Source organism: Ictalurus punctatus, unplaced genomic scaffold, assembly GCF_001660625.3.
Source record: "Ictalurus punctatus breed USDA103 unplaced genomic scaffold, Coco_2.0 tig00005203, whole genome shotgun sequence".
In the NCBI taxonomy this organism is placed as follows: domain Eukaryota; kingdom Metazoa; phylum Chordata; class Actinopteri; order Siluriformes; family Ictaluridae; genus Ictalurus; species Ictalurus punctatus.
The window spans coordinates 192,501-215,793 of NW_026521107.1; the positions used below are offsets into that span (position 1 = coordinate 192,501).

The 23,293-nt window shown below is 38.6% G+C and overlaps 1 protein-coding gene across 3 annotated transcripts in view; it reads right to left on the reverse strand.

The window, feature by feature from the left end:
• Positions 1-23,293, reverse strand: part of LOC128631146 (piwi-like protein 1) — a 74,793-nt gene that overhangs the window by 31,007 nt on the left and 20,493 nt on the right. The window contains exon 16 of one of the 3 annotated variants that reach the window (XR_008395338.1): positions 20,368-20,397. The exons of the other annotated variants lie outside the window; for them this stretch is intronic. The gene's annotated coding sequence lies outside the window, so the exon portion shown is untranslated. Of the gene's footprint in view, positions 1-20,367; positions 20,398-23,293 lie in introns of those variants that run through there. 3 annotated transcript variants of the gene reach the window in all.

Sequence of the window (23,293 nt, forward strand, 5' to 3'; positions counted from 1 at the left end):
GGTTATTTAGTTTATTTAAAAGGCAAATGCACTTTGTGTTCTTCAAATGCAAATAAGTTTGACTCAAACGACAGTCTACAGCAAAGTTTAAAAAAACATGAAACAAAAAGCTTCCATTTGCATTTTATACATACATAAATATATACATATATAATATAGGTATAGGTTTTATCCAGCGAGATAATTGATTTATGAATCAATCAATGTCTGATTCATAAAAACTGTTGTACAAATGTGTGATGCAAAAGCAAAAATGTCAGGATAAAACTGATGTGACGGATCATCCAGCATTCCCTTTAGTCATCTGATGATGCATTTATTATTGATTCTCCTTCAAACATTGTTTAATTGACTTTCAGAGTTAAGAAGTTTTCATTTTTGGCAATGAGACACAGAATCATTACTGTGACAAAACATTAATAACTTCTCCATTTGAACTGTTAAAATGTGCAGATTCATTGTATTTCAATATGAAACTGTTCTCAAAAAATATTAGACACCAGGATAATATTAATTAATAATAGCACCTAATATTCATTAGCATTGAATTTATTAAAACACTGTGCTATTCTATCACACACCTTTGAATCATGTTAATTTAAATACTCTAGTTATAGTACCTGTCAGTGCCAACATCCCCCAAGATTTCATAATGTAATGGGTTTACATTAATACTACATGAATTGATCATGCTCACTTTATATAATTCAATCTTGTAATTAGAAACTTGTGTAAATTAAGCTTAGCATAAGCAGTGAAATCGTGTTTTGATGAGAAATTTTATATTTCTTTGTAAACTATAAATCATATTTTTTCTCAAATTTAGTCTACCGCATGTTCCATGTTTTGTTGAAACATTGTAATTGTAAAACGACACTGGTTATGAGTAAGGAGCTATATAAATTACACATATTATTATTATTATTATTATTATTATTATTAATAATAATAATAATAATAATAATAATAATAATAATAATGTATTTTTTTATTTATGATATATTTTAACTGTTGAAGCATATGTAATTAAACGGTGATTTCAGTGGTGGTAACACTGTATACAGTGCCTTGAATCCACTTTCAGGTGTTTTGGAGTTCTTAATGATCTGTTTTAGGAAAAATAGTATTTTGAATACATTTTGCATTAGGCTACTCAAAGCAGCTGGAGTGCCGATCTTATTTTCTTCTGCAGGATGTGTTTGAAAAAGAACTTAACTAATTCGTGTGGCAGCTGCGCAATGCATAAAATCATGCAGATACAGGTAAGTATTTCAGTAAGCTTCAGTTAATGTTCACACCAAACATCAGAATCTCAGTGATCTCAGTGATGATGATATGAATGTTAGTGCCAGACGAGCTGGTTTGAGAATTTTAGAGGCTGATCTGGGATTTTCACAGACAGCAATCTCTTGAGTTTACACAGAATGGTGGAGAAAAACAAACACCTTGTTGATGACAGAGGACAGAGGAGAATGGACAGACTGGTTCGAGCTGACAGAAAGGCTATGGTAATGCCTTGGTATGGTATTGTAATTCTTTACAAGTGTGGAGAGCAGAAAACCCTCTTGCAACATACAATACGTCTAACCAAATGAAGTGGATAACCTACAACCATATTAATTCCACTCCTGTCTGTGAGCCAAGAACAGGAACCTGAGGCTAGAGTGGGCGTGGACTCACTGGAACTGGACAGTTGAAGCATGGAAAAACATTGCCTGATTTGATGAATCTTGATTTCTGTTGTGACATGTAGATGATAGGGTCAGACATTGGCATCAGCAGCATGAACCTGCATTGTGTCAACAGTCCAGACTGCTGCTGGTGGTATAACGGTGTGTAGAATGTTTTCTTTCTATTATGTGATCCTATGTGAACCTTTGCTTTCAGCATATGGTGTGAACCCCTTGGTCAGAAATAACTGAAACTAAACATTTTCCCTGTTTTTACTGCTGATCAGTCCTGTACATCGGCTTGTAAGAATTTTAGCTCGTTTCTCAGAACAGAACAGCTTCAACTCTGGAATGCTGGTGATTTTCCTGACATGAACTGCTTGCTTGAGGTCCTTCCACAACATTTCTATTGGATTAAGGTCAGGACATTGACTTGGCAAATTCTGAAACATGAATTTTATTCTCTTTTAACCATCCTTTGGTAGACCCTTATGTGCTTTTTGTGCTTAGGGTTGTTGGCCTGCTGCATGACCCACTTTCTCTTGAGATTCAGTTCACAGACAGATGTCCTGAAACCTTCCTTTAGAATTCACTGTTATAATTCAGAATTCATTGTTCCATCCATTATTGAAAGGTTCTTATAAGTAAGGTTCTTATGCTGGAATGTAGTGTTTGCTTTCTCCAAACATAACACTTCTTATTTAAACCAAAAGGTTATATTTTTTCACACAAAACATTTTCCCACGTAATCATTAGCAAATTGCAGATGGGCTGTAATGTTCTTTTTGGAGAGCAGTGGTTTTCTCCTTGTAACACTGTAATTCACTCCATTGTTGTTCAGTGTTCTCCCGATGGTGAACTCATGAACATTAACATTAGCCAATGTGAGAGAGGCCTTTGTTTGCTTAGAAGTTACCCTGGGTTCCTTTGTAACCTCAGGGACTTTTACATGTCTCACTCTTGGAGTGATTTTGGTTGGTTTCTAATAAACATACTAGGTTCTCTTTTTTGATTAAATTACAGCTAATAGTAACTAGTGACCTAGACGTATTAGGTGTAATTTATGCACTAGTCAAATATTAACCCCACCCCATCCAGTTAATAGTTATAGTTGAAATGAAGCTATCTGGCAGCCCGACATTCAGGTCTCCCCCTCAGCACTTACTGTAGAACAGCGGTGCTACAGAGGCGCAGACCACATGCCAATTCTCTCTCTCTCTCTCTCTCTCTCTCTCTCTCTCTCTCTCTCTCTCTCTCTCTCTCTCTCTCTCTCTCTCTCTCTCTCTCTCTCTCTCTCTCTCTCTCTCTCTCTCTCTCTCTCTCTCTCTCTCTCTCTCTCTCTCTCTCTCTCTCTCTCTCTCTCTCTCTCAATGTTCCCTAGTTTATAACTTATAACCTTGGTACCCAAAGTTTCCCCCTTTTTAATGTCATTTAGTTCCATTTAATTTTGTGCCAGATCAACAAAAAATCCTCCAGTGTGTTTATCCCTGAAAAGAAAATGAAACAGAACACACACACGCTGCTTGTATAATAGAAAACAGTTGACCTGTGTTAAATGACTCAATGTTTTTAAGTCTGTTTTTACATCTGTTACGCTTCCGCCGGTGGATGGCGCTGCGGCGTCGAAGCACAAAGACTGCTGCAGAGCGCGCGTGCACGACACTCTGACAGATGGACACGCGCGGCTCGTTTGTTTTGATTTACTTCCTGTCCAGGTATTGGCTTATGTTCGAGGGTGTGTCTTTATTTCTCCAGGTGTCTATGCTTTAGTTTAATTATGTTGGTTATTTAAACCCCTCGTGCGGCTGCGCACTTCGCGCAGTATTATAGTTTGTAACGTTAGTAGTGTTTAAGGAGTCTAGCTTTAGCACTGTGTTAGAATGCGTGTAGCATGCTAGCGGTCTCAGTTCCATGTTCTGTTTTCGAGTAATGCCTAGACTGTAGTTCCATGGTTGATCCAGCTAGTCCTGTTCAGTATAGACCGCGTTTCTTGTGTTCTGTTAGTTTGTTCATCAATAAAGACGGCGCTCCTGCGCTTACTTCCTGCTAACTGTCCTGTGTCGTTACATCACACTCCTGTCCAGTGAAGTGATTATTTGACAATAATAATCATCATCATCATCATCATTATTATTATTATTGCAACATAGTACATGCGGTCATGCACATTAGGGTTAGTGTGCTACATGGGATACACAGTAGTCATTACAAAAGTCATTAATGTAATTTTTGAATTCTAAATGAATAGTTCAATTCATATTTTGCAGAAACTTAATTTATCTAATTCTAAAGCATCATTGCTATATTTTATTTTGTCAAACAGTGAGATGGCAATATTTTGATGGGTGTAGAAGGCCTCACTGGGACATTTTGTATTAGTAGTGTAAAACATATGCATTGGCTTACATATTGGTAGACATATGCAAATTAAAAAAATATATACATGTAGGAAACACTTAAGAGACTTAATCTATATGTAACAAGAAAATGTAGGAATGGGATAAGCTGACTTAAACATCTAGTTATCTAGTTGGTGGCTGTGCTCAGGTGGTAGAGCAGGTTGTCTAATCGTAGGGTTGGAGGTTCGATTCCTGGCCCACATGACTCGAAGTGTCCTTGGGCAAGACACTGAACCCCAAGTTGCTCCTGATGTCAAGTTAGCACCTTGCATGGCAGCTCTGCTACCATTGGTGTGAGAATGGGTGAATGGGAAACACTGCTCAGGTTAAAAAGCACTATATAAGTGCAGACCATTAGTTATGTCAATAGTTGTGTAGGAAAGTTCCTCATATTCAGAGTAGGGCTAGGCAGGTGCTCAAGTTGCTATGATTTAATAAAGCAGCATGTCAGTTACATTTATGTTTTTAAATAAGAAGTCATTTACAGTGCATATACACTATAAAGAAAACAGTCACCCACTATTTATTTGATAGCACATTGTGCTATTCTGTGTGTCACATTTTTATTAAAGAGACCAGAATGGGGCGCATGGTGGCTTAGTGCTAAGCACGTTCGCCTCCCACCTCCAGGGTTGGGGGTTTGATTCCCACCACAACCCTGTGTGTGCGTAGTTTGCGTGTTCTCCCTGTGCTGCTCCCCCTGTCCAAAGACATGCATGGTAGGCTGATTGGCATGTCCAAAGTGTCTGTAGTGTGTGAATGTGTATGTGAGTGTGCCTTGCGATAGACTGGTACCCTGTCCAGGGTGTACCCTGTCCTGTGCCCTATGATCTCTGGGATAGGCTCAAGGTTCCTGTATGATAGGAGATGTAGAAAATGGGGGTGGATGGAAACGAGAGTGAAATTTTATTATCCTGAGTATCCAGTTACACAAATGGAGAAGTGAGTTTAGATTTGGCTAAATAAATCATACAATCTAGAAACAAACAAGTGGGATATAATCAGTGGTTGATTTTAGACACAATCATTCCTGATATTATTAATAATTCTGCTGTTGGTTTGAGTTGAGCACTGACAATCAAATTAAAAGAAGATGAAGCTAGCATTTAGTGGTTTGTTTTTTTTTGTTTGTTTGTTTGTTTGTTTTTACAGTGGAGTGATGAGAAGAAATCCTCAGAGACTGCTACAGTGTCCTCCCAGGAACCCATGGCTAATCATAGGCTGAAGTGTTTCAGAGACATTCTGAACATTTTTTCTGTTTCTGAAAGCAGGACCTCGCACTCGCCGCGCAGTACTGGCCATTATCTTCTATGGAAAGTAGCTAAGGTTTGTCCAAAAAGTCGCTAGATATGTCGCTAGATGCTTTAAAAAAAAAAAAAAAAAAAGTTGCTAAAGGGGTCTGAGAAGTGGACCGAAGCTGTCCCTGTTAAAATGAATGAGTGAACGGGAGGAGGAGGAGGGGCTGCAGCGGGGAGTCATATTTTGAGTGAAAGGATTGTATTCGTGTTCTTTTGAAAATAAACCCTTTAAAGTGATTGTTATTTTTTATTTATTGATGTTTTATCATTCAAGCACTTTTTAACCACTTTTTTAACATAAAAAAAAAATGGCTATTTTCAAGGTTTTCCAGTACTTAAATTTCCAAATGCCAAATTCAAGCACCTTGTACAAACCCTGTGGTAATAATTTTTCATGGATACATTTCCCAAACAAACAAACTAAAAAACTTCTAGTACTTCTAATTAATAAACCTATAACATCAGTTAGCTAGTATTTTCAAGTGCTAAACCCAAACCTCACACATTTGATGTTTTTTCTTTCTTTTTGTTCTTTGAACACTTCTTCTTCTTCTTCCGCTTCTTCTTCTTCTTGTTTCAGATATATTTCTGCCACCTGTAAGTCAGAATGACAAAATTCTTGACTGTAATATCACTCAGGTAAAATAAATAAATCAATGAATTAATAAATAAGTAACAGTAAACTGATTTTCTGCAAATTTCATGGAACTATAAATAGACATTTTAGTGTATTAAATACAAATTATATCACACTGCTGTTGCACTCTGGAATCTGGTAGGTCAGAAGGTCTGAAGGTTGCAATTCATATCTCAGGTTTATATTAATGTGCTCATTGTAATAAGTTATCCTTTCTATGATAGCAAATCATTCACAGAGACTTCTCTGGCAAACATTCCACATAATCAAAGTCTAATAATAAACAGATTTGTGCTGTACTACTTTAATAAAAACTTTTAGTCGTTGATATGGTGAAGCTATCTATAAGGAGGTGTTTATTTAAGATTTATGGAAAGAGACTCGGGCCACAGATTTCTCCAGATTCTGAATTTTTTCATGATATGACGTGCTGTAGATGATGAGATATTTATAGCCTTCACAATTTTACATCGAGGAGCATTATTCTGAAATTGTTCCACAAATTGTAGATGTAGTTTTTCGCAGATTGGTGTACAGAGGCCCATCTTTACTTCTGAAAGAGTCTGCCTCTCTAAGATACACTTTTTATACCCAATCATGTTACTGACCTGTTGCCAGTTAACATAATTAGTAGCACAATGTTCCTCCAGCTGTTTCTTTTTAGTAACACTTACTGTTCCAGCCTTCTGTTGCCCCGTCCAAATTATTTTGAGACGTGTTGCGCCCATAAATTCAAAGTTACCTATTTTTTTCCTTTAAATGCTACATTTCCTCAGTTTACACATTTGATTTGTTTTTTATGTTCTACCGTGAATAACATATGGGTTTATGAGATTGCAAATCATTGCATTCTGTTTTTATTTACATTTTTCACAACGTCCCAACTTTTTTGGAATTGGGGTTATAGTACTTCCTCCCATTACCCAGGAAAGTGAGATGTTGCTGTTTACAAATGTCAACATGTTTTTGATAATTATTGAGCATCACACCAAAAATTAATTAATGAGGACTGTCACCAAATTTCTGAAGCTAGGCCAAACATCCTAGCACTAGTTGACAAAAGTTAGTTTAGCATTTTTTGCTATGTGCCAAATTTGGTCATAGAAATGGAACAGAGCTAAGATCAGATAGCTGTTTATGAGGAACTGTATGTCTGATCAAGCTGAAATTTGATATGGTAGATATACCGTATGTGCTAATCTATAATAGATTCTCATGATGACTTAATTACTGAAAAAAAACATGCCTGTCATTGGCCAATCAGATATCAGATAATTGAAAAGTTTCCCATTGGGTTATTGCCACAAAACTTGAATAGAAAGTTCAGGGATGGACCTCCTAGTATCCAATGCAATCTCGCTCAAATTGGCTACCTGGGGCGTGCTGTTCATGTTTATAAGGGTCAGCGTTAAGTTCAAATAGCTGTTTCTCAGGAACCAAAATGCCAATTGAGCAGAATTTGCTGTGCGCTTTATGCTAATCTGTAACTGAATTACTTCAGAAATGTCTGCCTTCTGCCAGTCGGCTTTCAGCAGGTAGGTTACACAACTAGCATTGAGCCATCATCACAAAATGTGATATGCATAAGTATGTTCACATATGGTCTCTTTATTGTTCTATGAATCTTGACAAGAACTGGCCACTGGGAGTGCTATATGCAGGGAGTGTTTGGACAGATTGCCTCTTATCGCTATATTACTATTATTATTAGCAGTAGAAGTAATTGTATTATTATTATTATTATTATTATTATTATTATTATTATTATTATTATTGCAGTAGTAGTACTGATATTTCCTACCGTTTTTTAAGTTTCATTTTCCACCTCTGGTTCTGTAGTCCAACAGATCTGACGCACTGAAGGCTGGGCATTGGCAGATATCGTCTATGATGAAAAATTAGTATTATTTATTTATGAATCTACCATACATGTCATGAACACAAACCTTTTGAAGAATTTTGTCCCTCACAGTAGGGTTCATAAGATACTCACTGATGTTAAACTTCAATCTCAGAAATGCCCTCTTAGTAACAGGCACTAAAAAAAATTAGCAATGTTGATATTTAGCAGCTGTTGTAAAACTTAATTTGACTTCAAATGTATATGAAATTGTGAACTGGATATAAAAGTGTAACCTGGAACCCCATAGACTTCCACTTCACAGAGCGTGAGAGCCTGGATAACATTGGGAATGATGATGTTCACATAACGACCCCTCATGTTGCAGGTGTAATTTGCAGAGGCACCAGCAGGGATGCTAGAGATAACAACACATCTGCAGGGGGAGAGAGAGAGAGAGACTTTGACTTTTAAAATATAATTTATTCTACAATTAAAAAACCTTAACATACAGAACACATTGTTTTAACAACCATTACCAATTGAAAAAGAGATTCTCGCCTCTTATAAGTCACCCCTTTGTTTACACACCATTTCTTCTCAAACATCGGAAGATCACCATTCATTTGGTAAAATTCATACTTTAATCTAATCCTAGACTCAACCAAGGCCTTAAATAATTTAACCATGTTTACTTCTTTCCCTTCTGATCCCATTTTGTCAGCCTTCCAAATGGCTAATTTTGCTTGACCGACCAAAAAATTCGAATAGGTACAGATTTCCTGCCTGTGGCGAGAATATCTACCCCCATAAATAAACCCTGTTTTCAAGAAAATGATCCCCAAACTACGAAACATTGTATACAATAGATTAAAGAGCGGAGATAATTTACAACATTCACAAAAGACATGAAACACAGTATCGAGTTCATCACACAAAGTACACAGTGGAGACGATGCATATTTACATTTAAACAAAAACACTTTTGTTGGTAATGCACAATGTAAAATCTGCCACTGTAAGTCACCAGACTTTTTTTGGTAGAGGGTTCTTATACAATAACCACCATGAAGGTTCATTATCTCCCGACTTCAAGAAATGAGTCCTCCATTTTGTATGCCTCCTCCCCCTTAGATGTCTGACAAAGTCGGACTTTACACAGGAAATATATGCATTTTGTTTGTTCACCATGGAAAACGGAAGACTTTGCAAGCCTTTAAAGGATAACAACATGTTTACATTGTCTCCATTGTTAATTTGAGCTACCTGTGGAGTTATGTACACTTCTGGGAAAAAAAGACCTTTGTGTTACCGCCGGACATAAACTTGGTTATATATTATCCCACAAACATGCAGGAAAAGATGTTTTCAAATCCTTTAATATGTTCCCGACTATTCTCTCTGATCTACCAGTAATTTTTCTAGTTAGATTCCGTACTGAAAAACATTCTCTATTCGACAAGTCAAACAGGTTTCCAACTTTAGTTATCCCAGCTAAAACAAAGTTAGAAATTTCGTTGTTGGATATAGTGCATTTTTTTAGAAAACCAAGGACTGTGCAGAAGTGGTTCATCAAAACCAAAATGTTCTTTCCGCTCCGACTTAAAGTAACCCCAAGCTTCAAGAACCGATCCATAAAACCTTATCTTAAACATGTCTTTTACCACATTTCCCGAAATCAGAAACATTTCTTTATCAAAATCCATCTTGTTTTTTCCCTGTAGAATGGCAAGGCCAAAGCTAATCCATAGTAGAGAGTCCGACGAGTAAAGCAGTTTTTGGGCGGTCTGCAACCTCATGGATTTCACCTTAGAGGCTAAATGAATTAATCCCTGACCGCTATCAATTGTAGCGAGACACAGTACCCCAGGGGGGAAGCCAATGATGACCACCACAAAAGAAGTCTACAAAGGCTTTTTGAAGTTGTGACAAAAGCTCTTTCGGAGGGTCCAACACAGTTAGACGATGCCACAGCATTGAGGTGGCTAGATTATTCACCACCAGCACCCTGCCTCTGTAGGAAAGCTGGGCTTGAATTCACTTCCATCTCTGGAGCTTGCCTGTCACTTTTTCTACAAGTCCTTTCCAATTCTTGTTCATGTGCTGTTCAGTCCCAAAGAACAGCCCCAGTATCTTAACCCCCTCTTTATTCCAAGGGCGCTGATGTGGAAGCTGAGGTGGATTTTGGTGTGACCAATGGCCTAACAATAAAGTGTCAGTTTTTCCCCCAATTGATCCGTAAGGAAGAAGCACTCTAAAAGATGTTGAGGCATGAGGTTAGATGTTTAACATCATCTTCAGATCTAATGATCACTGGGATTTCATCTGTATACGCGGTGAGTTTCACCACTGGTGTGTTTGAAAGGTGAGATGTTGGAACTGTAAATCCTTGCAGCTTGTCTCTCAGCATCCTCAACATTGACTCAATGGAAATCGTGTACAAGAGACCAGACAAACTATACCCTTGTGTCACACCTCTACCTACAGAAGAAGGTCTGGTCAAAATTTCATTTATTTTCAGCATACTATAGACATCTTTATAAAGAAGCCTTATCCATGAAATAAACTGATTCCCAAAGCCAAAGCTTTCAAGTATTTTGAACAGGTATTCATGGTCAAATTTATCAAAGGCTTTTTCTTGGTCCAAACACACAAGACCAAGATCTAATGTATGCAGTTCCGTTAAGTACACAATGTCCCGCACAACAAAAGATTGTGAAATATAGATCGCTAGGGTACACAGTAGGACTGATCTTCATGGATGATGGACGCTATAGATTTTTTAAGATGATTTGTCAGAGTTTTAGACAATATTTTATAATCAGTTCCTAAAAGAGAGACCGGTCGCCAGTTCTTCAATAAACCAAGATCTCCTTTCTTGGGTAAAAGAGTCACTACAGCTCTTATACAACTGAGGGGTAGGATATTTGACTCAAAGCTTTCGAGAAACACCTCATATAAATCCTGACCAATGAGGGACCAGAAGGCTTTATAAATTTCAGAAGTCAAGCCATCCAATCCTGGTGATTTTCCCGAAGATTGCTGCTGGACAGCTTCCGTTAACTCCTGAAAGGACAATGGTTTCTCCAGCTCTGCTTTATCTTCATGTCCAAGATGCGGCAGTCCATCTGAAAGCAGATTAATTGCTCCAAGGTCACAGGGTTGTACAGTATATAATTCTTCATAAAAAGATAGAGTTTGCAAAAAAAAAAAAAGTCTTTTCTGTTATTTCTTTCCCATTTAACAATTTAAGATGATTTATATTCTTTTTTCTCTGATGTTCTTTTCCAATGAAGAAAAGAAAGTTGTTGAAGAATCCATGCTGTTTAACTGAAGATATCTTCCCCGTATGGATGTACTACGACTTATCTCTTCATACAAATTTTTCAAAATAATGTTGTACTCGTCAAGCATTTTTGCAGTTTCCATCTCTTCACCATGACTAATGGAGCTGCTTAGCTTCAGAATCTGCTGTTCCAAAAACTTAACCTTTTCCTAGTTCAGTCAGGTGACTCCTTGTGTATTGTTGGCACAAGAGCCGGATCTGTACATTTCCAATATCCCACCACTGGCTTAAAGTATTATACTGTGATTTTCTCTCTATCCACTCTCCCCAAAACTGAGCAACTAATTGTACGAAAACTTTATCTTGCAATAATCTATTATTAAAAGCCAAATCTTATAATATGTGTTACTCTGCGTTATAGTCATAGTTACTGCAATATAGTGGTGATCCGAAAATGGTGTTGGCGAAATATCACTATTGGAAAATCTTCCTCTGTCGTTCATCTGAACATAAAATCTATCGAGTCGTGCACCGGAAACTGTATTAGAATTCATTTTCACCCATGTATATTGTTTACTGCCAGGGAAAGCTTCTCTCCATACATCTACAAGACTATGAAACTGAACAACGGTTTTTTGAGTCTCAGACGAATTTGGATGAGGTTCAACATGATTCCGATCCATAGTGTAATCGAATGTACAATTAAAATCACCAGCTAAAATTCTATTCTGCGAAACTTTTGAAATAACGTCTTTTACTTTTTTAAAAAAAGAAGCTCTTTCTGCCCCATCATTCGGAGCATAAATATTAATAAGAGATTGTGGTAACTCAAAGTGTAAATTCTATAATTTGCATTCTGCCAGGTATAATTTCTTCAGCTCTACTGTCTTGAATTTGTAAATCCGATGAAATAAGAACTTCTACTCTGGCACTCACGTTTGAATCATGGCTCACTGAGCCATTGCACCTGATTGTCCATATATGTGTGTGTGTTTCTTGCAGAAAAACTACACTTGCTTTTTTCCAACTAAAAAAATCGAACAAAGCGAATAATTTTTCAGCACCACGACATCCATTAATGTTCAAAGATCATAAGTTTAAGGATGCCATGATGCTGACTATTGAATAAATGACGAATGACATCGCAACACAGGTCTCATTATCTCCTCTCTTCATTACAACATATTCAAACCTTCTTCACCTTACGGTTAATCATGACTTTTACCTTTGTTATTATTTTCCTGAGGCGATAAAGCTTCTGAATGCTAAGCTCTTCGTCAGTTGCTTTATTCATCGCCATTTTACACGACACCAAAAAGCGCTTTAAATCAGGGAAAAAAGTCTCAATTTGTGGTTTCCGAGCTCCTTTAGTCTCATCTAGAAAGTCATTAATTTGCTTTAATGTGTACAGTCTAGCGCTGAGAGACTCTGTTCCTTCAGCATCATCCATATCAGAAAAACTCTCTATGCTCTCTAGATCAACATCTGAGTCATTTTCAGAGTGAGCATACTCTGAACTCATGGTGGACATCTGAGTACAGATATCTACAGCTGCTTCACTTTCACCATCTCCTTTATTACTTTCTATTTCTGTCTGTTCTTTTTCTGATGGTTTATCATGTTCATTTACTGTCTGAGTCAATGTTTCTCCACTACTTGCCTGACTTACCCGCTCCTCGTTGTAATCATGATTTTCTACATCTCCTGCATCAGGATTCCCTTTAGGTGCTGTTTTAACATCTGGAACGAGATGGTTCTGTCTATGCTCCTTCACTTTGGATCTCTCTTCCTCCTGAACTCAGGGAAGCCCAGACTTTTGGCATTTTTAAAGCTCTTCTCAAGACACACTTTTTTAAACTTGCATTCGACTGCTGATGTCTTTTTCGATTGTTTAATAATTATTTTTATTAGTATTAATGTTGTTATTTTTATTCTTATTAACCTTTATTTGTTTTATTTTTCTGTGGACTGTGATTTTATGTACAGCGCTTTGAGAAGCTGCTTTAAAGGCGCTTTATAAAATGAAGTTTATTATTATTATTATTATTATTATTATTATTATTATTATGGTTATTTTGTCTGGCATGTCGCTCAGTTGTTTGAAGATTAGACGGTCTGACATGTCCTAGTTCTCTGCACAAAAAACACAGCATATGATCCGAACTAATAAAGATTGTGTAATGTTTGCCTTCATTAGTCAGCTTTACAGCCAGATTGAGCGGATCCTGTTGTTGATTCAGAATCATGTTCGTAAATCGCCGAAACGACACAACGTGCTTGATATCCGGATTTTTCAGACCGAGTGGAATCAGGTCGTGTCATTAATCGCGAGTCCGCATTTAACCAGGTCATCTACCATCTGAACCTCGGCGAGAAAAACAACAACAGCTTTATTCATCCTACAAGCTGACTGGATATTTGACCACCGACCTGTTCACTGACTGCAACCAGCACATCTTCCACAGATACGGAGTCATCAGGTGTACATTTAAATCCATGTCTCAGAGTCAAGCGTGAGAAATCTCCCCTTCACCCCATTTGTCAAAGTTTTCCGACCGAAGTCGGCGCTCAAAGAAGTTTTATGTCTAAGATTAATCTTTTTTTTTTTTTTTTACATGAATCTTAAAAAAGAACTAAGAAATTGATTAAAAGTAACAAACTCTCAAAAGTGTGCCGCAAAACTCTCGACTCCTCCCACTACCCACAATCCTGAGAGAGAGAGAGAGAGAGAGAGAGAGAGAGAGAAACAGAGCGAGAGAGAGAGAGCGAGAGAGAGAAACAGAGCGAGAGAAAGAGAGAGAGTGATAGAGAGAGAGAGAGAGAGAGAGAGAGAGAGAGAGACTTTTTTTTACTTTAAGACACCTTTAATGTATTCAATTTTGGTATATTTACATATCTACATTTATTTTCATTTTTTTAAAAAGAAGAAGAGAGAAGAACCCCCTCAGACCCCCCACCCCACCCTCAACCCAGAAAACCCCCACCCTCAACCCAGAAAACCCCCACCCTCAACCCAGAACACCCCAACCCTTTCAGTTCTACTACAAGTCCATTGTAGTCATATAGTGTGCAAATGTCCACAGTGCTATTCATATTATAGCTTTTCTTGCAGCTGATGTCCATTTTCTCAGTCTGAACCGTCTCCGTGGTGACAGCACGCCCAGGTTTTCAGTTTTTATTGCTTGTTGTGCAGATTGAATTATTTTTTTTCCCTGCCCGAGAAGTAGTGCTATTACATTAATTTACATTAATTTCTTCTAAACTCTATACTTTAAAATTATTTACCTTACGTTATACCTTACCTTACTGACACCACGTTAAATAAAACAATCGTAACGTTGCGCTGTCGCAAATTTGATCTGTATTCTGTTTTGTTTTTTACAAAACATCCGCGACTAGCTTGTAGCCTGTAGCCCGCTAGCATCACCTACCGCTAGCCTTGTTTACGTTTCACATTTCTCACTTACCGCTGTTCTGTTTTTAAAAAACAAACAAACAAACAAATATGTCTGCTGTCTCTCCGGTTTTGAGTGCAGATGAAGACTCGCTTGAGCTTCACATGGTGCGGCTGGAACTGGAGGATGTGGAGAAGCAGATCCGCGGCCTACTTGACAAGCAGGCCCAGCTGCTGGAGCGACAAACTGCGCTGGAAACATCTTGTGCCTCTGCTCACATATCCAAGGTAAGCACACAGCGTGGTATTTCCACTCCCAGCCCCTCTACGCCGTGAGTTTCTCTGTGCAGGGACCGTGCACCTAGGACTTTCCCAGCCGTGGTCTCCGTCACGCCAGCGCCAACACACCTCGGGCCTTGGGTGAACCAGCGGCGAAAGGCGCGGGCTGGACCTTCTCCACCTCCGGTGTTCGAGATTCCAACCAGGAACCGCTTCGCCCCTCTCCGCCAGACCAGACCCAACACTGTGATCGTCGGGGACTCCATTGTGCGGAACGTCCGTGTAGCCTCATCTAAAGGTAAGGTGCGCACACACTGTTTTTCTGGTGCTTGTGTCCTTGATGTCGCTGCGCAGGTATCCGGGATCCTGAAGAAGGATGAGCGCATTGGAGCGGTTGTGTTGCACGCGGGGACGAACGACACCAGGCTGCGGCAGACGGAGATTCTGAAGAGGGACTTCTCCAGCCTGATCGAGACGGTACGAGGCAGATCACCTACCGCGAAGATCATCGTCTCTGGACCTCTTCCCACATACAGACGTGGAGCAGAAAAGTTCAGTAGACTTCTAGCATTAAATGATTGGTTAGTCTCTTGGTGTAATGAGCAGAATCTGGTGTTTGTCAATAACTGGAATCTGTTCTGGGAGCGTCCTAGGTTGTTTCGTCCTGATGGCCTGCACCCCAGCAGCCTTGGAGCGGAACTGCTTTCAGACAACATTTCCAAGGCGCTACACTCCAAGTGACTGCCTACCGTAAGTACATCTTACAATAATAACATTCAGTATAATCAATGTTCAACTAAAAATCCGGCAAAGGTAATACATACTATAGAGACTGTGTCTGTTCCCCGAGCTATTCAAATATATAGAAAATCTCGGAAAGTCGATCTTCGTAACCTAATTAACATAAAATTAAATCATATTCAATGCACAGCCAGCACTTTTGATCTGAGGCTAGGACTATTAAACATTAGATCTCTTGCGTCTAAGGCTCTTATTGTTAACGACATCATTACTGATCAGGAATGTAATTTAATGTGTTTAACGGAAACTTGGATTAACCAAACGAGTACACAGCATTAAATGAAGCCAGTCCTCCTGGATACAGTTATGTACATCAGCCTCGTTCAACTGGTAGAGGAGGAGGTGTTGGACTCATCCATAGTCAAAATCTAGTCGTCACACAAAAACCTAAGCATAAATTTAATTCTTTTGAAATTCTTTATACCAGTATAAGTTATGTAGCCACAAAAAATAAGTCAATTCCTCTAATTATTATTTACAGACCCCCAGGGCCATATACTGAATTTCTTAGTGAATTTGCAGACTTTGTCTCAAACCTGGTTGTGTCTGTAGACAAAGCATTAATCGTCGGAGACTTTAATATTCATTTTGATAACCTGGAAGACCCTCTAAGAATAGCGGTTGTGTCCATCTTAGATTCAGTAGGGATTAATCAGAACGTAATCGGGCCTACTCATAATGGTGGTCACACTCTTGACCTCATACTAACATACGGACTAAGTATAGAAAATATTATCATTTTTCCGCAGTCTGAAGTTGTCTCAGACCATTATCTTATCTCGTTCATAATACGTATTGATCATAATATTTCCACCTCGTCTCGCTACCGCGTAAAACGTACCTACACATCAGCTACTGCACAGAGCTTCATAAATAACCTCGCAGAAACATCAATTAGATTTGGATCACCGTCAGATCACACAGAACTCGATCAGGCGACTGAAAGCTTGGAGTCAACACTCCGCTACACGCTAGATAGAGTGGCTCCACTCAAAAGGAAAATAATTAGAGAAAAAAAATTAGCACCCTGGTATAACGATCAAACGCGAACCTTAAAACAGACAACTCGACAATTAGAACGTAAATGGCGTCAAACCAAACTGGTGATATTTCAAACAGCATGGAAGGAGAGCCTACTGAAATATAGGAAATCTCTTGGCGATGCTAGAAAAATCTATTTCTCCACCTTAATAGGAGACAACAAAAACAATTCTAGATTCCTTTTCAACACAGTAGCAAAATTAACTAGGAATAAAACCACTACAGAGAGAAACACTCAATCATTACATAGCAGTGAAGATTTCAGGAAATTTTTCAATGATAAGGTTGAAAATATTAGACGTGAAATACAGGCCATTAAATTAAAACTGGACAGTACTGTAATAAACCCATTACATGACAATGTAGCAATATCAGATCAATGTTTAGAGTGTTTTGCTCCGCTTAGAGAGACCGAACTCGCTACATTAATCTCTTCAGCCAATTCATCAACTTGCATACTAGATCCCGTACCTACATGTTTGTTTAAACAGATTGGTCCAGTAGTAATTGAGCCACTTCTAAATATAATCAATTCTTCCCTAAGCAGTGGCTATGTACCTAAATCACTTAAATTAGCAGTTATTAAACCCTTGATTAAAAAACCTGATCTTGACCCGTCTCAATTGTCCAACTATAGACCAATATCAAATCTCCCCTTCATCTCTAAGATTTTAGAAAAGGTTGTAGCAAAGCAGTTATGCTCATACTTAGATAGGAATAACATTCATGAAATATATCAGTCAGGATTTAGACCTCATCATAGCACAGAGACAGCGTTAGTTAAAGTAGTAAATGACCTACTTCTACTGACTTACGATCAGGGTTGTGTCTCGCTGGTTGTGTTACTCGACCTTAGTGCAGCTTTTGATACTATAGATCACACTATTCTCCTTGATAGATTAGAAAATGTTGTTGGTATTAAGGGAACAGTCCTCTCCTGGCTCAGGTCTTATCTCACCGATCGTTATCAGTTCGTAGATGTAAATGGTGAATTCTCCATGCGTACTGAGGTTACTTTTGGAGTTCCACAGGGTTCTGTTTTAGGCCCACTGCTCTTTACTTTATATATGCTACCCCTAGGTCAAATTATTCGTAAACATGGAATTAGCTTCCACTGTTATGCTGATGATACACAGTTGTATGTTTCAGCGAAGCCAGAGGACAGACATAAGCTTAGTAAAGTTGAGGATTGTGTAAAGGACATTAGACATTGGATGTTAATTAACTTCCTTCTGCTTAATTCTGATAAAACAGAAATACTTTTATTAGGCCCACGTGTAGCTAGAAGTATTCTTTCTGATTACATGGTTACTCTGGATGGTCTTTCTGTTTCATCATGTGCAGCAGTTAAAGACCTTGGAGTGATTATTGACTCCAGCCTATCATTTGATGCTCATGTAGATAATATTACTAGGATAGCCTTCTTTCATCTCAGAAATATTTCTAAAATAAGAAACATATTGTCACTACATGATGCGGAAATACTAGTTCATGCATTCGTCACCTCTAGATTAGATTATTGTAATGCCATACTGTCTGGATGTTCCAGTAGGAATATAAATAAACTCCAATTAGTCCAGAATGCAGCTGCTAGAGTCCTAACTAGAACTAGAAGATACGACCATATCACACTGATATTATCAATACTGCATTGGCTCCCAGTAAAATCTCGCATTAATTATAAAATACTCTTATTAACCTATAAAGCACTAAATGGTCTCGCGCCACAATATCTAAGCGACCTTTTGGTTTTATATGATCCGCCACGCCTACTTAGATCAAAAGATGCAGGCTATCTGACGGTACCTCGAATAGTGAAGGCTACAGCAGGGGGAAGAGCTTTCTCTTATAGGGCCCCACAGTTATGGAACAGTCTTCCTATTAGTGTTCGGGACTCAGACACAGTCTCAGTGTTTAAGTCTAAGCTTAAAACGTATTTGTTTACTCAAGCCTACCCTGACTAGATTCTGTTCTACTTTCTCCCTCTCTCCTTTCGCCGAGCCCCACACGAATTTATGGAGATACTAGAGATCCAGATCCTTTCTGCCTCTGGATGGAGCTCAAATCTTCTTTAATTCCAGACTGCTGGGACTACGGCTGCTCTTAACGCCATACAGACTTCATATAAATCCATAATGAACTTTTTCACAATATGTGTTGTTACCCAGATGAGGATGGGTTCCCTTCTGAGTCGGGTTCCTCTCAAGGTTTCTTCCTCTTAAAACATCTTAGGGAGTTTTTCCTTGCCACCGTCGCCACTCAGTGGCTTGCTCAGTTGGGATAAATTCACACCTTTAATATCTGTATACCGTGTTGATATTTCTGTAAAGCTGCTTTGAGACAATGTCTATTGTAAAAAGCGCTATACAAATAAAATTGAATTGAATTGAATTGAATAGTTAGTTAGCAAGACGTTACGATTTCCTTTTGTTAAGTCTAGAAAACAGTTTAACTGTTCTGTGGTGTACAGTTCTTCAGGTTGTTCTGAAAAGTTTGAAGTAGGTGGGTTACCTGATCCTGCTTCATTCACCTCCTTAAACCCTGCCTCTGATGCCCATATCCCCAATCTGAAGCGTCTCGTTGGTGACAGCACGCCCAGATTCTCACCTGTTGTTGTGTGCTCCACAGATTTTATGAATTTTTTTCTATCCGGAAAGTAGTTTGTTAGTACGACATCATCTTGTCCTAAAATCTGCTCCAAGAACCAGGTTAACTGTTCTATGGTGTAAAATTATCCTGGCTGTTCGACCACATCCTCCTCCATGTCTGTGAGGGGTTCTCCTCCTGTAGCTCGTGCGCTGCGGTCTGGTTCTCCTGAATCACAACACTATGTTGTGGCTGTTTGGAAAACATAAAGGTAGTCGGCTGATCTAGGGTGACCTCTTCCTCCTCCTCATCATCATCTGTAAACTGTTCTTCTCTACCAGCTCCTGTGCTGCTCTAAAAACCATCACAAACAAGCACAAGCATGTAATTTCCAAGAAGATTTTTTTCACATTAAACATGTTCCTGATGGAAAGGTCACACACGAACGTATCTTTAAGACTTCACTCTTTCACACGCCTATAATGAGCGATAAACGCATTCGAAGCATGTTATAAAGCCTCCTTAATGCATTACGCATAGTATTTAAATAAATATTATTATAATAACATGCACTACACTACATTATGCATTATGAATTCTTAACGTATTGTTAACACGTCTTTACTGTGAGCGGGATGATGACCAGACGCAGGCAGGCTCCCGGGTACTCATATCCGTAGATGTACTGATACAGAGCCATTCTGGCCACACACTTATCCAGATCCACGTCCCAGTATTAGCACAGCTGCTTCTGCCACTCAAAGTTACTGCTCGAGTCCACCTACGTGAACACATACACAAAGACGTGATGTATATACCATCTCATTGTATACGAATTGGGCATTCTCGCTGACGATATAGCGTGGATAGTTTATAATGAGTGTGTTCATACTGTATAAACCTGGGAACTGATTTGCATATGCACTGCTGTCAGAGCTGCAGTTATTTTTAAAAGATTTATTAACAGCTTCTGACCAATCAGATCTGACCACACCCATGATTCCCTTTGCTCTGAAGAGAAGGTGTGTAGCCATCTGTACCCTTTCATTGACGAGCTCAGTGACGATGTCTCTGGCGTGGACATCCACAGTAATGAGAGCTGTGATGATGCTCTGATGTATTTTGGGTAAGTTACCCTGAACCAGAGTGGCCAACACATTCAGCCTCTGTATAAACACACACACATACACAGAGTAATACCCGTACATTACCACATATTACACCATACACCATTATGTCATGTAATCAGAGAAGGAAATCTGAATTACAGTTCCCAGCAGCCACTGCATCACAGTCACATGACCACCTGCACCTGGATCACATTCCTACTAAGCACTTGTGTATTTAGCCACAGTTTTCACTGCACTCTTTCTCACGTTTGTCTTTCTTTACCTTTGTACCTGGTGCTGTGTTTTTCTCTTTGGTTTATGTTTAGTCTTTGCCACAGTATTTTGCCCCAATGTCAGTGTCTTTTGTATTTTGTTTAGTTCTTTATTAAACTTGAAAAATCTGCACTTGCATCCATCTCAACCTCCATATCGTGACACAAAAATATTAATATAATATATTATATATAAAAAGTGTGTGGGGGTATATATTAATAGAGATAAAGGCATTTCTTTTCAGGGGGGAGGGGAGTAATCAATAGGAAGAAGGATCTGAGAGGGAACATGGACAAAATTAATGGAACTTTTTCCTGGTTCGGCCCTAAATTTGGGCCAGATTCAATTTCATCTGTACAAGTTGGACAATAGGGGAACATAGATCCAGTACCCTTAAACCCAATTAGAACTTCTATTCCAACCATTAAAACCATTTTTTATCTTGAAATCTAGGGGCTTACCCAAACAATAAACTCTAATCACCTAATTTTTAACCAATAAAAACTCCCTTTTCCAATGTTGAAACTTAGGGGCCAACCCTAACCCTGAACTTACCATCAGAAACAAATAATATGTTCTCTAAACTGATCCTCCAACCCCCAATAGTTAACCTCACCTAAAACGTCTTATATTTAGACAGATATATTTTTTAAAGTCTTTAATTTATTTATTCATTTTCATATGGTTTATTTACATGTGATTCATTTACATGTGATTCATTTTCATGAGATTCATGAAAATTAAATTTTTTTTAAAGTGGCAGAATTCATTTTTAACACAATATATAGATTTTAAAAAATGATATAATTTATTTTCCATTTTTTTATACAACTGATATTTTCTCATAGAATGTTAAATACATATAGAGAAATATATACAGAATGAAGGACAAGGTTTTGTGCCTGTGCCACCTCCCACACCAATGAGTGTTGGGTTGAGTCATCCCCTAACCTAACCCTGCCTGAGTCTTTTTATTAAAGGTGTTTAATTTAGTTTGATGTGGTTTAGTTTGTTAGAATGTGAATTTATCCGTTATATGTAGGCTAGCTAACTGCGTAGTTAACTAACGTTAGTCAGCTGACAAGAAATATATCAGACTTTTTCCTCATCCCCTGCCTGTCCAAACCCTGCCTCCTCTACATCAGATACCGACGATGTTGAGACCAACTCGACCAGTGAAAGTTCTCAAATGACATTTGAGTCATCCCAGCCCGTTTCAATCGGTGTGCAATCTTTTACAGATGATGACAGCCAAGCGCAGCGAGTTGAGTCTTCTCCCGTCTCTGCGGCTCTCATCCCGACAAGACAGTTTAAATCAGCTTGGCTACAAGAGTTCGCCTGGTTACGTTATGACAAAGGGAAAATGTGTGTGCACCATTAATCCAGAGTCTGTGATTAGATTATCCACATCATGTTCAAATAAATATTTCTGTAGGAAACGCTTTAGAGCAGGGAAGCCTTACTGTGGTCCTGTAAGATTACAGTCCAGTACAGTTTGGGAATTTTCCTGAATCACACCCGATTTAAGTCCTCGGGTCATTAGGTAGGAGTGTTAGATGAGAAATCATCACACTGTGCATGATCACAGGAATTCAGGACCAGAGCCAGGCTCCCCTGATTTATAAATTAATTGTTGATGACCTTAAAGTAATTCCCAGTGAAGATTTATCATCTTTTTACAAGCATCCTTTTCACATGTAAGAAAAATAGAAATTGCAGTGATTTGTACATTTGTGCTCTGCATTTCTTTCAGAGACGTGGGACTGAATTGTTGTGTATATAGGCAGTTTTTTTGTGCTCTGAAATTGACCGGACTTTTGAGAAGATAGCTGCTCATGGTTTAATTCACTTTTAAAAAGGGACTGACAATATGAAGTGAGCGTACGTGTATAAAAAGGTGGTTGCGTTGAAGAAACCTTGTTGACCAATCTTTGCTAACTTGCTCTGTCTGTGTGTGTGTTTACTGGTACAACAGTGGTAGCAGATTTTCAGAGCTGAGCTTACAGTAACGAAGACGCTGAAGTGTACTTGTTTGGAAGATGTGGAAACTCAAGTCTTACATGTTAGCACAAACATGTCTTTTTCCTTTATTAGGGAATTTGTACTTTTGGACATTTTTGAAAGATATCATGCTTGTGAAATGTGCTTTTTGTGTTATTCATGTTCAACTGGTTGTACTGGGCTTAGATTTGTGTCTGTTTGAATCATTTACGCTCTATGGCACCTTTTTACGGTCCTGCTGTATGGGCTGTGTTCCAATTGATCTGTGTTTGATCATTTCCTCCCTTCGCTCAAACATTGTGTTTGAGAAGGCCTTCATAGTTGAACGGTTGTTTTCCTCAGCTCTGGATTTAGCTGTAGGGCCCAGAGGTTTTTGGAGTTTGAAGAGGAGGCGATAAAAGATTTGGAACACAGCCCTGTTTTCCTTTCCGAGGTTCCCCGGCTTTTTTCCGTCACCCGTCACCTCCTAACCGAGCTCAATTCTGCTGCAGTTTTTTAGCCACAAGCTGCTGGTGCTTGACTTCTGAGGCCTTATCCTGTTAAGCGGCCGCACTATGGCAAAAAGGAGAGTTCAGTATGCCGACTGTATGAGCTTCAGTTGAATGTGTATGTGGTCGAACTCTTGGTAGGACAGTCCAGTATATTACAGACGAACACAGACAAAAACATCCACAAGGCT